At 38.0% G+C, this 16,698-nt stretch overlaps 1 pseudogene; it reads left to right on the plus strand.

The window, feature by feature from the left end:
• Window positions 1-2,323: 2,323 nt before the first annotated feature.
• The window catches only part of LOC149565149 (phosphatidylinositol 4-kinase gamma 4-like), a 58,589-nt pseudogene continuing 44,214 nt past the window's right edge, over window positions 2,324-16,698 (plus strand).

Below are 16,698 nucleotides of genomic sequence, written 5' to 3' on the forward strand. Positions count from 1 at the left end.
GATACTACGTTGTCCATAGTTTGAATTCTTCTCAAACTTGTAGAAACCCTTATTGCCACAACTTCAAGAAATTTCACAAGGAAAAGTTTTTAAGCAATTCTCATAACCACCTCTTGAAGGAAGAAAAGGATTTTTTATAAGGACTCCTCAACCCCAAAATGAGTCTCCACGCTCAATGTGGGATAAAAGATATAATAATAACATAAAAAATGTTATTACATTAAAACTTAGAAAATCCCTTTTAATTTTTCCATAAGCTTGGACCCACAATTAATTGAAACAATGGCCCCTTTTATGATATCATGACCCTCACTTAAGTTATATATTATAACTTAACAATATAGGCTCAAAACCAATAATGTTTATTTTAACTAAATAAACATTAATATCTCCATTATTACTCAACATTTTTGAATGTCATTTGGACTGGAAGCTAACATGATAGAGCTACATATGACCATACCCCTTTTCTAAAAATAGCAGGGGTCTATGTTTATAACTCCAAAACTGCTAAAAATAGCCTGACCAAGCCAAACTCAAAGAAAAACTCATCATAAAAAAACTCTGGCAACCCAAAAGAGTACTCTGCTCTGGTCCTTGGAGGATCTCCACACCAAGGTGACCCTCTATCCAATCTTATTAGCCTACGAGGGTCTCTGATAGGCTAATCACTAGCTAAAGTGATGTCTCTAGCTAGAAGGGGACATCACACAGAGCATATCTAAGTTCCCTTAGGCCAATAAATTTGTTGATATAATGGCAAAAGAAGATGATGGAGGGTTGTCCTAAAGGATGAACAATACAGAGATACTCAAATACCTTCATGATCATAATTTAAGGCAAGATGAACAAAGAGATAGAGAGATGTAGTTGATGAGGAAAGAAGTAGAGAAGCTTAGGGAAGAACTCAAGAATAGAGGCAATGAAAACTCTAGAGATATTCAACACGGGAGTGATGAAGAACCCCTTGAGTAGGAGTATGAAGAATACCTTGTAGAATAGGGGTTGCTGATGAGGACTCTCAAATCTATGGAGAGAACAATCATGGATGCTAAGCTTGAGTTACCTACCTACAATGGGAAGATGGACCCAAATGATGGAATGGATTGGGTGGATTCCCTAACCAATTTCTTTGAATGTAAAGATATCCCTGAAAATCAAAGGGTGAAGATTGCCAAGTCTAGACTAAAAGGCTCTACAATCACATTGTGGAACTTCATCCAAGATGATAGGGTGAAGAATGAGAAGAATCCAGTCACAACATGGAAGGAGATGATGGCTCTACTTAGAGAGACATATGTCCTTGAGGGTTATGAAGTTCAACTTCATAATAAAATAATGAGTTTGAGATAGAAGGAGATGGACATCCTTACTTATACCGAAGAATTTCAGAAGTTGGTGATGAAATCCAAAATGGTTGAGTGTAAAATTGTGAATCTTGCAAGATACATGTAAGGATTGAGGCTTGCCATCCAAGATGAACTAAATTTGACAAGCCCTACAATTGCAAATTAGTGCTATCAATTAACACTTAAAGTTGAGAAGAATTTCAAAAGAAGAAATGAATATAGTAGAAACAAAGGGAAGAATGACAAAGGTAAAAGCTTTAGAGGAAGAGGATCATGTGATACCCCCATTGATAAGATCCATATAATTAAATAAATAATAATATAATATTAATAATGTTATAGTATATTAATATGGCAATTAAATATCATATTAAGTGATAAAATTTAATATTTAGATTTTAATAATGTCTCTACTTAGACATTATGTATTATATGTATTAGTATTAATATTAATATAAGAAATATAATTTATCTTATTAATATTATAATATGTATTATGTTATTAATATAATATGTATATTTAATATAATTAATTTACTAATATATTAATATTTACGAAGAGAAATGACTCTTTGATATATATATATATATATATATATATAGAGAGAGAGAGAGAGAGAGAGAGAGAGAGAGAGAGAGAGTTTTAACATTGAGGGGGATAGAGAAAAATATGAAGAAATAAAGATCTTTGGGCTATAAGGAAAAATCTAAAATAAATTATTTAATGTCTTGGCACAGGAAAACTACAAGTGGCATCAAAGCATGATTCTACCATCCTATGACTAGAATTTCATACAAAATTGCAGTTAATTGTATGCCCTTTCACTAATACCCATTTGGTTTCTTGAGGTTAATGGACCTATAGGGTTTGGAGTTGTTGGGTCCTTCACCTTGAAGGATCATTTCCCCTACTTGATTCAGGGTTAGGGGGTTCATAAAAATAAACTCTTTGGGTTCGTGTTTTTCTTGTAAGAATGGTGACCTCTGGTGTTTTCTTGAGTCTTGCGAATGAGGAGTTTCTTAATTCTCTGATAAGCCCTTGACACAAACATGGGTTTCTATATGACGTAATAGTTATTTACTTATTGGTTGATGATTCTAGAATACCCTTCAGAGTTTTCCCCACATAAACTATAACTTCATTGAAAATGAGAATACAAACCCTAAATGGTTTTGTAGACACCTAAATTTTTCCAAAACCCATTTCTTGACCAATTAAATAAATATTTATTATTTATTTAATTCCCCTACCCTTAATTAAATAAATTTTCATTTATTTAATTACGTTTTCCTTTCCTTGATTTAAATAAACTAAGGTTTATCTAAATCCTAGCCTTTCCTTGACTTAAATAAGCTAAGGTTTATTTAAATCCTAACCCGTCCCCTTTAATTAAGTACTTTGTTTACTTAACCAATCCTTGCCTAATCCCTCTTGGAATTAAATATTAAATTTAATCTTATTTGAGCACATGGCTCCTAACTTTAACCCTCACCTAACCTCACTTCCCTGACCTAACCCATCCTTCTAACCTAGGTCAATCTACTTATCCACTAATTAATCCTAGTTTCCCATCTCATTACATCCCTAATCATTTGTACAATCCTAATCAAAGGATTAGCAAACCCTAGTCACATGTGACATGTAACTCTTACACACTTACAACCTTGTCCCCCTTCACATGTGAACCAAGGTGTCTCACACATGTGTGAGAAACCTTGAGCCTCCTACCCTCTTACACATGTCATTGACCCATCACTTTCAAAGGTGTCTCACATGTGTGAGGAAACATGATCTTACACACCTCTTACACCTGTCATAGACATGTCACATCAAAGGTTGCTCACACATGTGTGAGAATCTTGCCCCCTTTGAATGATCAAAACCCTAATCCACATGGAGTCTAATTGGCCTCCACCTCATTGATCCTGAGAGATCCTAGCCTTCCATCTTGCATTCAATCTCAGCCATCCATTTTCCTATAAAAGGAGAGCCCTCTCCTCATTCTTAAAAAAAAAGAACCTTCTACCTCATTGTTATGCTGCTGGATTTGTGAGCAACCACATCCCATGAGCAATGAAATCATCTACACTTGATGGTTTCATGAGGTTTGCATAGTGCTATTTTGATGTTCATCCACATGTCTTGTTTCATATTTTGAGGTTTTGCATGATAATGTAGGAGTGTGCATTAGTTGCTTAGTTTTATTTCCTTAGTTACATTTTTATGTAACACATTTTTGGCACACCCAGTGGGACCCACTTCATGGGTTCGAACTAACCATCTAATGTGTTTTTGAGTGTTTTGTGAGTTTTCAAGATCATAGGTTGAAGGCTTACATTTGGAAATCGAATTTCATGGGGAGTCTCTAATCGAGCCATAAAGCCCATCATTGCATTTGGAGGACCCAAGGGAAGTTTTTTAACATAAAACACTTTATATTTTGCCTATTTTTTTTATTTTCAAGTTTTAGGGTACATATGCATTGAATATCCTCTTCGTTATTAGGAAAATTTAAAAAGAAAAAAAAAATACTCCTCTTTTTGTTGATACATAATTTTTTTGAAAAAAAAAGGGGATCATTTTATTTTAATGCATTTGTGCGTTTTTGATTTTCAAAAATCATTTAAAGTCATTTGTATTTAAAAAAAAAAAAATAATAATAACAAATATAAAAAAAAATATATATATGGGATGAGTTATAATTTAAATTTTCATTTATATATGTAAAAAGTTTTTTTTTTAGTTTCTTTTTAATATAAATCAAAAATCAAAATTAAAAACATAAACTAAAAAAAAACAAAATCAAAAATTTAAAATAAAAAAAAGTAAAAAAATTTAAACCCTTTGGCAGGGTTAGCCACCCACGGCGCCACAAGCGGTGGTGCCAGCGAGCACCGCCCCTGCACCCAACTTCCCCGCGGCGGCGCCCATGAGCGGCGCAGCCGCTGCTGCGGCCCCCCCGCTCCCCCTTCTCCCGTCACTCTTGCCTCTCCAAAGCCTGCTGCGACCCCTGCAACCTCCCCACGGCAGCTGCTTTGTCCTTCTCACCGCCCATCTCCCGGCGCCCGGCTGCTTCTCTCCTCCACCTGCATTCACCGTCCCGCCAGCGGCTCATTCTCTGCCTATGCTAACAACCTCCTGTCTCAACGACCATCTTCCCCCTCTGCCACTGACTGACGTGATCGCCTGGCTCCTCTAAAGAAACTACTGGCTCATGGCCTCTCATCCATCGCAACTGTTGCGGCCCGCTCCTCCCTATACTCCCTGCGGCACCACCACCTGCGGCCAGTCGTGACGGCCGCTCTGCCCATGCCACCCTCGTTGCTCTGCCCCCCTTCTGCCTCAACCTGCTACCTCCAATTCAGCTTGCTGCATCCACTCCCTATCGTCGTTTTCCCCGCCGCTGCTCCACTGCACAAAGAACCCCAACCACCACCTCCTCCCCACTCCAGCGAAACCCTACACTCCCCACTTCTCTGCACCTCCCGCTCCTCCTCCGCCTAGCCTCTAAAACCCTTCTAGCCCCCTTCCATTTTATTTTTAATTTTTTAAATTTTGTTTTTTTTTTAATATATATTATTATTATTATCTTTAAAAATATACTTAGATTAAAATTTTAAGTAGTATTATTGTATGTTTTTTTTTTACAAACCTTTATTTAAAAAAAAAAAAAAAAAATTTTTCCTCTGTCATGTACAATGTAAATTTCTATGTATCCTTGTGGTCTCAAAAATGTTCAAAATTTTTTTTTTTTTTTTGCTTGACATGTCGCTAACCGTCAATTCTTGCTTGCAGGTCGCTGATGTCAGCACTGCATTAGCAGTCCACATGCCCTTTTAAGCCATAAAGAGTAGTCTTCCATTTTTTGCTCATAACTTGAGCATACGGGCTCCGTTTTTGAAAAATGAAATATCGTCGAAAAGCTGATTTCGAGCTCATCGTCATGGTGTTGTTTTCATCAAATTTTGATGCAGTTTAGATCTCTTTTTTTTTCTGTCAAAGACAAAACTTTATGCTAACCTTTTCATTGCAGGGTTGTTTAACGTTTGTCCTACATTTTCGCTACCCTAACTTATGTTTTTGCAGGGATATTTTTTCACTAACCATATTGCTTGTAGATTTTTGTGTCAATTTTGTTTTGGAAATGAACTTGTATGGTTAAACAGTCATCTTTGAATGCATGGTTCAACACTAAAAAAATCAAATTAAATTTTGAATGCTTTAAGGGAATGGACATGTATGCTTAGGCTAGCAAATATCTCAAATTGGTGCTTAAAATGAACCCACAAAATTTGGAATGCCTTAAGGGAAATTAATTTCATTTTCAACAATTTTGCTTATGCACACGCTCGATTTACTTTCTTGTTGATGAATTCGCCTTTTCATTTACGTTGGCGCTATTTCAAGTTGGAAAGAACATTGTATGCTTTAAACACGTGTGTCTTCAAGTAGATTACATAACCTAAAGCTTCATTGGAAAAAAATGAGTGTCATTTTGAACTCCGATGCCACTTACGTATTCTCTCCCCTCGCGACTTCGGGTGATCTTGGGTGCACAAGAAATAAGTGGTCTTTTTTTTGCTTTTTAAGGAGGCTTACTTAGAGATTTCATCACCCCTTGGGACGACCTCAACTCTAGTTCTAGTGGAGTATAAAAATTGGGAGGTGAATCGAAAGACACCTCTCTTGGAAGCAAAATATTGTCACTCTTAGCTAAGCCCCAAAGAACTTTATACTTTTGGGAAGTGAAGGAGGAGATTTGGGTTACCATCTCCCCTCGACTGTGTGGTAGTATTTTCTTTCATCTACAGATTTGGGCCTCACGTACCTTGCGTATATCAAGGATGTCCTCTAGTTGATCCTTGTACATCGTAGTCAAAACCTTATAGGTTTATTGGTGTGTTTGATGTTCTTGCGTGTTTGAAACACACTTGCCTTGTACATATTTTCTTGTTTGCTTTTTCATCTTAAAACCTAAAAATCCAAAAAAATCATAAAACATAAAAATCCAAAAAATCATAAAACTTCAAAAATCCAAAAAAAGATCAATTTTTTTTTTCAAAAACAACAAAAACAAGTCTTGGTTTAAGACCTCTTAGTCAAGTTTTCCACATCACTTCCACGTCACATCTTCTTTCCATCCAAGTCATCACCCTCACACATCTCGTCTTCATCATTCAAACCATTCTTTGATCATCGCTCTTCGTCTACATCATTTCCTTATCTTCCTCATCATTCAATCTAGTTCCTAACCTTCATCCTAGTCATGTTTCATCATCATCTAGATACCATTTCTTTCGCCAATCTCATGATGCATTCTTAATTCAATCCTCCAAATCATCCTTCTTTGATGCAAGAGCATCTAGAGGTATAAGGGCAATCCTGTGTCACCCAAAAAATATACTTAGACTTAATTTCTGTTTTAGGTGTTTTCATTTTTGGATACACATTTGCGCCAAATAAAGGTTCCAACTCTCACAGTTCCACTATCAGTGTTCGTGTAAATCCTGAAAAAATAGGAGTATGTAATTGAGCCATGATTTGGTGAACTAGGAGGTGTAAATTGGCTAGATGAATGTAATTTTAATTTAGAGCATTCTAGAAAAAGAATCAAGTCAAAAGGCCCCATGGTTTGAAAGTTATTGCAATTTTTCAAGTTGTGGAGACCTCCTAAGAATGCTTCAAAGTCATGTTAGGAGCATTAAATGACCTCAAAAAGGGCTGAAAAATGGGGGACAAGTGAAGCTAGTCCATAGGGCTATAGAGCGCTTTGAGAGCTTTCCAAAAATGTAAATGGTTCATCAATCGGAGCTATGGTTCAAAAGTTATGCCTTCCGAAAGTTTGGTTACCGTTTTTGGATTCTTCTAGATTTGTGTCGACTTCTAACGCAGCTTCTGGAACCTTCTATTTGGTTGGTGGATGCCTATTAGCACTTTCTAGAATGTACTCATAGTCTTTAACCCTCTGGGGTCTATTTAAGGAGATTCCTGGCATTGTAAAAGGCAGTTCGGAGTGTAGTTTGAGAGGAGGTACTGAAGGGAGAAATTATCTCCACATTTATGCTATTGTAAGCCCTTACGGCATGTTTTGAAGTTTATTTTCTTTGTACTAAATGTACTAGCTTATTTTTCAGTTAATACAATTTTCCCTTCTTCAGTTGTGTCCATTCTGTTCTTGAGTTGTGTCCCCATCAAGTGGTATTAGAGCTGATTTTCCTGAGTGTGTAGACAGAGTGCCGACTGTGAGGTAGTTTGCACCAGGACTATGTGGTTGTGGGTTTGAGTTAAGAAAATGCCTCCACAAAGAGAGCATGGCGGAAGGGCTAGAGCTATTGATCCTAAGGAGGTTAGAGCCCTCCAAAGGCAGGTACAAGCATTGTAGGAGGAGCTCCATAGAGGAGCAACTGTGGCCGCAGGTGATGAAAGTGAAGATGACAACGAAGAAGATGAAATTGGGCCAGAAGGGGAATTTGATGGGTAAGTTCTGAATCATGCAGAGGAAAGGCTTTTTAGGGCCATTACTAAGATTGGGAAAAGACCTACAATTGAAGTGGGTGTATTTTCAGGAAATCTAAAACCAGATGAGTTGATCAATTGGATCAATTAACTGGAAGAATACTTTGAGTATGAGGATATCAGGGACCCAGATAGGGTTAAGTTTGCAAAGGCCAAACTGAAAGGCCATGCAAAAATCTAGTGGCAAGAGGTTCAATTGGAAAGAAATAGAAGAGGAAAGGAGAAGATCACAAGATGGGATCACATGATGGACAAATTGAAGAAGCAGTTCATTCCTGTGGACTATGAGCTTGATTTGTTTAAGAAGATGCATGGGTTAAAGCAAGCAGGAAGATCAGTCCAAGAATATACAGAGGAATTTTATCGACTCTTGATTAGAGTGGGGCATGTAGAAGAAAATAAGGAGAAGGTTGCTCATTATATCAGTGGGTTGTGACCTAGCATCCAGGAGGAATTAAGTCTGGTAAGAATGACCAACATTGAAGAGGCATACCAGTTTGCCCTACGAGTTGAAGAGAAGCTAAATAAAAGGTTTGAAGGAAGGAAAAGAGGGCACGGTCAAGGAGGAAGGGGAAGTGGTAGATCATCTGGAGGCCGCAATGAAACCCAAAATAAAAATGAAGATGTGGGTACTAGCAAGAACTAGAGGAATGAGGGTTTCAACCACTCCCATGATCAAGACTTTGAAAATTAGAGAGGAAGAGGTAGAGGATGTGGACAAGGAAGAGGAGGCTTCTGTGGTACCTATTTCCATTGCAATGAAGAAGGTCATCATGCCTTTGAATGCCCTCAACGACAAGGAAGGATAGATAGGAGAGCTGAGGGCCAAGCTCGGGTTGCTCATGTGGATGAGGATGCATAATCATCACAGAGGATGCAAAAAGAGTAGAGACCTTGGTAAATGAAAGAGTCCTACTAAGCAGTGAGATTGAACCAGGATAATGGAGGAGTTTGTTCTGTACTAGATGCAAATGTGAGGATAAATGTTGTGATGTGATCATTGATGGTGGTAGCATTCATAACTTGGTATCAGAAGAGATGGTCTCTAAGCTGAAGCTCAAGAGGGAGAAACATCCCCAGCCCTATCAGATTGCTTGGGTAAAAGATGATTATAAGGTCCTGGTAAGTGAACAATGTTTAGTAAAATTCAAAATTGGGAGTTACCATGATGAAGTTCTCTGTGGTGTTATTTTGATGGATGTTTGCCATCTATTGTTGGGTAGACCATGGCAATTTGATAGACATGCAGTACATGATAGACATGCAAACACATACTCTCTAACAAAGGATGGAGTTCGCCACAAATTGAAGCCCATTGAAAAGGAAGGTGAAAAGGTATGTAGCAGTGCTAGGATTTGTCTTGTTGATGAAAGGAAGTTTTTAGATGGCATGAAACATCAACATATGTGCTATGTCTTGATTCCTAGGAAATATAAAGAAGGTAGTAGTGAAATACCACTTGAAGTTTCAGATTTAATAGGAGAATTTGGAGATATTATCTCTGATAATTTTCCAGATGGATTGCCACCAGTAAGGCAAATCAATCATCAGATAGATCTGATTCCAAGAGCTAGTTTGCATAACAAGGCTACTCACAGGATGACTCCTGCTGAAACAGAGGAGCTAAATAGACAGGTTCAGGAGCTGTTGAGGAAGGGCTTGATTCGAGAGAGCCTGAGTCCATGTGCAGTACCTACAGTACTTGCACCAAAGAAGGATGGAGAGTGGAGGATGTGTATAGATTCTCGAGCTATAAATAGGATAACCATCAAGTACTGGTTTCCTTTGCCAAGGATGGATGATCTTATGGACTTCTTGAGTGGAGCTCAGTACTTCACAAAGATATATCTCAAGAGTGGCTATCATCAGATATGGATTCGAGAAGGAGATGAGTGGAAAACAACCTTCAAGACCAAGGAGGGTCTTTATGAGTGGTTAGTCATGCCCTTTGGATTGACAAACGCCCGAAGCACCTTCATGCGGCTCATGAATGAGGTATTTAAGAAGTTCTTGGGAAAATTTGTTATTGTTTATTTGGATGATATTTTAATTTTCAGCAAGACTTTGGAAGAACATTTATTGCATATTTTTAGTGTCCTTGAAAGGCTAAGGGAAGAGAAACTGTTAATTAATCTGAAGAAGAGTATCGTTGCAAAAAGGGAGTTAGTCTATTTGGGGTTTGTTATATCACCTGAAGGTCTCAAAATGGATCCAGAGAAGGTAAAAGCCATCTTGGAATGGCCTACTCCAAGGTCTGCTACTGAGGTAAGATCATTTCATGGTCTGGTTAGTTTTTACAGGAAGTTTATTAAGAATTTCAGTGGCATATGTGCACCCCTAACTGATACAATAAGAGGGGATAGAAAAGAGTTCAAATGGACTGCAGCAGCTGCGAGAAGTTTTGAATTGCTGAAGAAGAAGGTAATAGAACAGCCTATGTTGGCACTTCTAGATTTTAGAAAGGTTTTCCAGGTGGATTGTGATGCCAGTGGCAGCACTATTGGGGCTATATTAAGCCAAGAAGGTAAGCCTATTGCATATTTTAGTGAAAAATTGAATGATGCAAAGAAGAAGTATTCTATTTATGATCAAGAGTTCTATGCAATAGTTCAGGCCTTAAAGAAATGGAGGCATTATTTATTGCCAAAAGAATTTGTTTTGTATACTGATCATCAGGCATTACAGTACCTAAATAGCCAAGGTAAATTGAATCAGAGGCATATGAAGTGGGTAGAGTTCTTGCAGATCTATACATTTGTGTTGAAGCATAGAAGTGGAAAATCTAATAGGGTTGTAGATGCACTAAGTAGGAGACAGTTGTTGCTTACAATAATGCAAGTTGAAGTAGTTGGGTTTGATGAACTCAAGAATTTGTACCTCGAGGATCCTGATTTTTCTGAAGCATGGAAAGCTTGTAAAGAACCTGTTTCTATAGATAGAACCAAGTGGTTAGATTATTTGATTCAGGATGGCATGTTGTTCAAAGGTAGTCAATTGTGCATTCCAAGGAGGTCCATGAGGGAAAATTTGATTAAGGAGAAACACAGTGGAGGGATGGCAGGACATTTTGGTTGAGATAAGACCATTGCCATTCTTAGAGAACATTATTTTTGGCCTCAAATTTCACAGGATGTGAAGAAGTTTGTACAGAGTTGCTAGGTTTGTCAAGTTGCCAAGGGCTTTAGTCACAATACTGGCCTATATCAGCCATTGCCTATTCCATCAAGGCCATGGGAGGACATAAGTATGGATTTTGTTCTTGGATTTCCAAGGACACAAAGGGGTAATGACTCAGTATTTGTGGTGGTTGATAGGTTCTCCAAAATGGCACATTTCATTCCATGCCACAAAACTCATGATGCTGTCAATATTGTAGACTTGTTTTTCAAAGAGATGGTAAGACTACATGGTCTTCCAAGGAGCGTAGTTTCTAACAGAGATACTAAATTTGTGGGGTATTCTGGAGGACATTGTGGAAAAAGTTAAGAATTGACTTGAAATTTAGTTCCACGCATCACCCACAAACTAACGGCCAAACAGAAGTGGTAAACAGAAGTCTGGGCAATTTGCTGAGATGTTTAGTTGGGGATAAGCCCAAGGGATGGGATTTGATTTTACCACAAGAAGAGTTTGCTTACAATAACTCTATAAATAGGAGTACTGGAAAATCACCATTCCAAATTTTATATGGGAATAGCCCAAGGACTGCGCTAGAATTAAGGAAGATAGAGCAAGGGGAGAGGACAAGTGCTAAAGCGAAAGAATTTGCTGAACATATCAAGCATCTACATGAGGAGGTTCAGACACACATTACCAAGATGAATCAAGAGTATAAAGCTAGGGCTAATCAAAGGAGAAGACATAAGGAATTCCAATTAGGCAATCTAGGCATGGTGCACTTATGAAAAGAAAGATTTGCAGCTAGTACTTACAACAAGCTGAAAATGAAGAAATTTGGCCCCTGCAAAATTCTGAAGAAACATGACTTAGGAAATGCATATGAGGTGGAGCTGCTAGATGGTATTCACATTTCTCCTATTTTCAACATTGCAGATTTAACAAAGTATCATGATGATGGTGCAGATGATGAGCCAATGTTAGAGCCATGTCCAATTCCTACTTCTAAGAAGGAGGAGATAGAAGACATTCTAGATCATCATGTGGGTAGGAGTACTAGAAATAGGTAGTATGAAGAGTATATGGTCAAATGGAAAGGACGACCGATCGAGGACTCAATTTGGATTTTAGCAGCTGAGGTTTCCCATTTAGGATTTCCTCTACCATTCATAAAGTGACAGGGTCACTTTTCAATCTACCCTGGGTGTCTGATGCAGGAGCATCCAGAGGTATAAGGGCAATCCTGTGTTACCCATAAAATATACTTAGACTTAGTTTCTGTTTCATGTGTTTTCATTTTTGGATACCCATTTGGGTGAAATAAAGGTTCCACCTCTCATAGTTCCACTATCAGTGTTCGTGTAAATCTTGAAAAAATAGGAGTATGTAATTGAGCCATCATTTTGGTGAACTAGGAGGTGTAAATTGGCTAGATGAATGTAATTGTAATTTAGAGCATTCCAGAAAAAGAATCAAGTTAAAAGGCCCGACAGTTTGAAAGTTATTGCAATTTTTCAGGTTGTGGAGACCTCCTAAGAATGCTTCAAAGTCAGGTTAGGGGCATTAAATGACCTCAAAAAGGGCCAAAAAATGGGGGACAAGCAAAGCTGGTCCATAGGGCTATAGAGCACTTCGAGAGCTTTCCAAAAATGTAAATGGTTCATCAATTGGAGCTACGGTTCAAAAGTTATGCCTTCCAAAAGTTCGATTACCTTTTCTAGATTCTTCTAGATTTGCGTCAACTTCTAACACAGCTTTTGGAACCTTCTATTTGGTCGGTGGATGCCTACTAGCACTTTCTAGAATGTACTCCTAGTCCTTAACCCTTTGGGGTCTATTTAAGGAGATTCTTGGCATTGTAAAAGGCAGTTCGGAGTGGAGTTTGAGAGGAGGTACTGAAGGGAGAAATTATCTCCACATTTATGCTATTGTAATCCCTTAGGGCATGTTTTGAAGTTTATTTTCTCTATACTGAATGTACTAGCTTATTTTTTAGTTAATACAATTTTCTCTTCTTCTATTTTGTCCATTTTGTTCTTGGGTTGTGTCCCCATCATTCTTCTAATCCAATCCCTTGTCAAATTCATTCTTTTCTAATCAATTTCTAATTCGATCCATTTACATATTCTTCCATAATCCATCTTCCTCTAATTCAACTTTTCATCAAATATTCTACTTTGGTCATAGGAGCATTTTCATAAATATTGGAATTTAATTAAAATCTTGCATTCACTTATTTGCAATCTCATAAGGGTTTTTATCAAATCAAATCAAACCCTCATCCAATGAAATCAAAATCAAATCAAATCATATCAAGTCAAATGCAATTTGAATCAACACAAAGTCCAACATTTTCTCCTAGTCCTAAGTTCATATCCCATTCCTTCATCATCAAATCTTTCATCACTCTTCTTCTATCATCTATGGATTTGAATTTTCTTAATCAAATGGTTGACAATCTTCAAAGACAATATGGAGTTCTACCTCTTGTTCAACCTGCATATCCAATCCATCCTCAACACTTCATATTCAACTCTCATCCATGTCATGTTCATGATTCTTCTACCTTTGACAAGGGAAATCCACCTGATTATCCTTCAACTCCATACAATTCCATTCCTAGCCCACACACTTCCTCAAACACAAACGGCCTTGCCATGGAAATGGAACAATTGAAGAATTATCTTTTAGCAAGTCAAGAGAAAGAGGCCACCTTTCATGCCATGTGTCCTATTCCCCAATGTTTTGAAGATCATAGTCCTCATGTCCCATCCAACCCCAACCCTCCATACAATCCTCTACCCATAGTTACACCTCCACACACTCCTAATCCTCCAAAATCCACATCCTCCCGAACTCGAAAGGGGTTTTTCACATCACTCTTGGCTAAATGTAAAGAACAAGATAAATTGAGCTAATCACCCAAAGTTCTTCATCCAAAGCATGACATTATAGATTCCTCTTCTCCTCTAGATCTGAGCATTTCTCCATCCCATCCTTCCCCTATCCCTCAAGATCCATTTACCCCTCCTCATCCATCTCATGATTCCCTTCCTAATCAAGATCAAGGTATTCCATGTACCATGCACATTATTGCTTCCATTCCATCTGACAAGTTAGCCTCCATCGATTCTCCACTTCATGCAGATGTTCCTTCCACTCCATCCACTCATATTCCTCCATGTCAAGATCAAATCAATCCATCTCATGGTTTCATTCCCTCCCTTCCATTATGTGATCCTATTCCATCTCATGATCCACTCATTCCACTCCATGATCCTCTTCTAAGTCAAGATCAAAGCACCCCTTCAGTTTCCTTTCATTATTCCCCTCCATTTCATGATCCTATTCTCCTTCCTAATCCTCCACATGATCCTATCACACCTATCCCATCCACTCATGAACCCCATATACCTAGACTCGCATCTTGTGTTGAAAATGCTAAGTATCCCATTGAAGAAATAATGGCTCAAGATGTTGGTACACCTTCCACAATTCCTCCATCCAAACCTACAACATCCCATCATTCATCTTCCAAGTCCATTCTAGGTCCTTATCTTCCATCCATTCTAGGTCCTTATGTTCCACATTCAAACCCTTCATCCCTTCCATCCATTTTGGGCCCTTACATAAATCCATCCACCATATCCATGTTTTCCACTTCATCAAAGATCAACAAAGGCACACATCCTTGAATTCCTTACCACGTTCACCATCCATAAGCTCTCCATCTCACTTACCTTCATACACCCATACCATAGCTAATGGAAGCAAATTGGATGCAAAAGAAAATACAAATAAAGCCAAAAATCCACAAAAGTCTAAGGATCAACATGTCCCCTCTAAACGACATGTTCAAGAAAAGAAAGATCTAATCCAAAACAAAATAAAAAAGCCACAAAGGCTAAAAATCAAAAATGCAAAATTTTTTTGGATACCAAAGCTACTTAATGTAGCAATGAATCTCAAAGAAAGATTCACAATGACATCCAATTTGGCTAATCCAAAGGCTTCCACATCCATTTTGGGTCCTTATATACCCAAATCCACCATCCTAAATCCATCGTCTCCTTCATCCATTTTGGGTCCCTATATCCCAAAATCCAAACTCTCTCCCACGTATCCTCCACAATTTCCTCCTTTCCATGACCCTTCAAGGTGTGTGCCAATGACGATCTTTTTGCCTCCTTCATCCATTCATTCACAAGTCTTCCAACCTAGCATCCATCAACCATGTCTTTTTCCCACCCACTCCATCCCCTTAATCCAACCTTTTTCATAAGCCATTTTCCTCCATTCACTACCCTATCAACATTTATGAGCAAATAATCAAAATTCCTTGAAAATAAAAAGAATAAAAAAGGAAAAATATATCAAGGGATACCATCCACGTATATAGATGCTTGAGTCCTCCCTTCATTCTCCTATCATGTATCCATAGTCTTCCACGTTCGCTTATCCATCCATTCACTTTTCCCCTTCCACTTGCACTCTACACTGGGGGCAAGCTCCATCCATACCAAACTTCCCTACATCTCTTCCATCCTTCATCTACCATTCATTATCCCTTTCCATCTTTGATCTTGACTTTCACTTTCCATTCATCCATCCATATGCACTTTCCGTATCCCTTGCGCATTATCCATACATTTTCCTACCATACTCCCATCATTCTTCCATATCTTTGATCTTGACATGCTATCCATATCTTGCATTCCAAAGTCCTTCTCATGTTCATCCATTTTCCATCCATACTCCTACATGCTTCCATCATTTTTTCATACATCCTTGATCTTGGTTATCCCTTCCATTTCATCCGCTTCATATTCCACATGTCATCCATATCCTTCATGTCATTACCCATCCCTTTTTCATACTCTCCCTCCCATATCCCTTATTCATTCTGCTTTCATCCCCATGCTCGTGATCACTACTAGAGGCACAATACCAAAATGTTTATACATGCTTTGGAAGAGCACATGCCTTCTCTTCCTCCACATGCTAGCCTTCATGCCATCTTCCCTTTTCATGCATCCTTCCCCACCATTTTTCCTTCCATTTTCCTATCCTTGGAATGGGGCATTTGGACTCCTTCGAAACATGATCCTTGGCCTTGCATTTTTTTGCCACCATATCATTTAGCCCCTCATATCCTTTCATTATTCCTTGCATCGACCAACATCACGTTGCTTTTCCTCCATTTACCATACCTTGACCCTCCCTTATAATTGGTTCCATTCTATTCATTCTATCTCACATTCATTCGATCAATTCATTTCTATCCATTCTATCTCACATTCGTTCGATCAATTCATTTCTATCCATTCTATTTGTTCATGTCACATTCAATCTAATTCTTCCGATCACTTCAATCAAATTCATTCATTCTTCAGTCAATTTCTATTCTACTCTCATTATTCTTCATCCTATCAACATCATTCTTCCAATCTCATCCACGTTCATTCTTCTATCCATCATAAAATCAAAAAAATAAAAATCTCAATAACTATGCAATCAATACTAATTCAATCAATCTAATCTTGTAATCTTGTACATCAATCCCTAATCAGTTCATCAATTTGACCCAATCAGCTGATAATCCATTTCTTATATTCAAACATCATTATCATGGGATGAATCCTTCCCAATCCTTGGATGTGCATTACGCTTAGCATTAGCTTTTCCATCCTTAATCAATCATCATCAATCGATCCA

This window comes from Cupressus sempervirens, chromosome 3 (genome assembly GCF_028749045.1).
Source record: "Cupressus sempervirens isolate cs-2001-9-10 chromosome 3, ASM2874904v1, whole genome shotgun sequence".
NCBI classification, from domain to species: domain Eukaryota; kingdom Viridiplantae; phylum Streptophyta; class Pinopsida; order Cupressales; family Cupressaceae; genus Cupressus; species Cupressus sempervirens.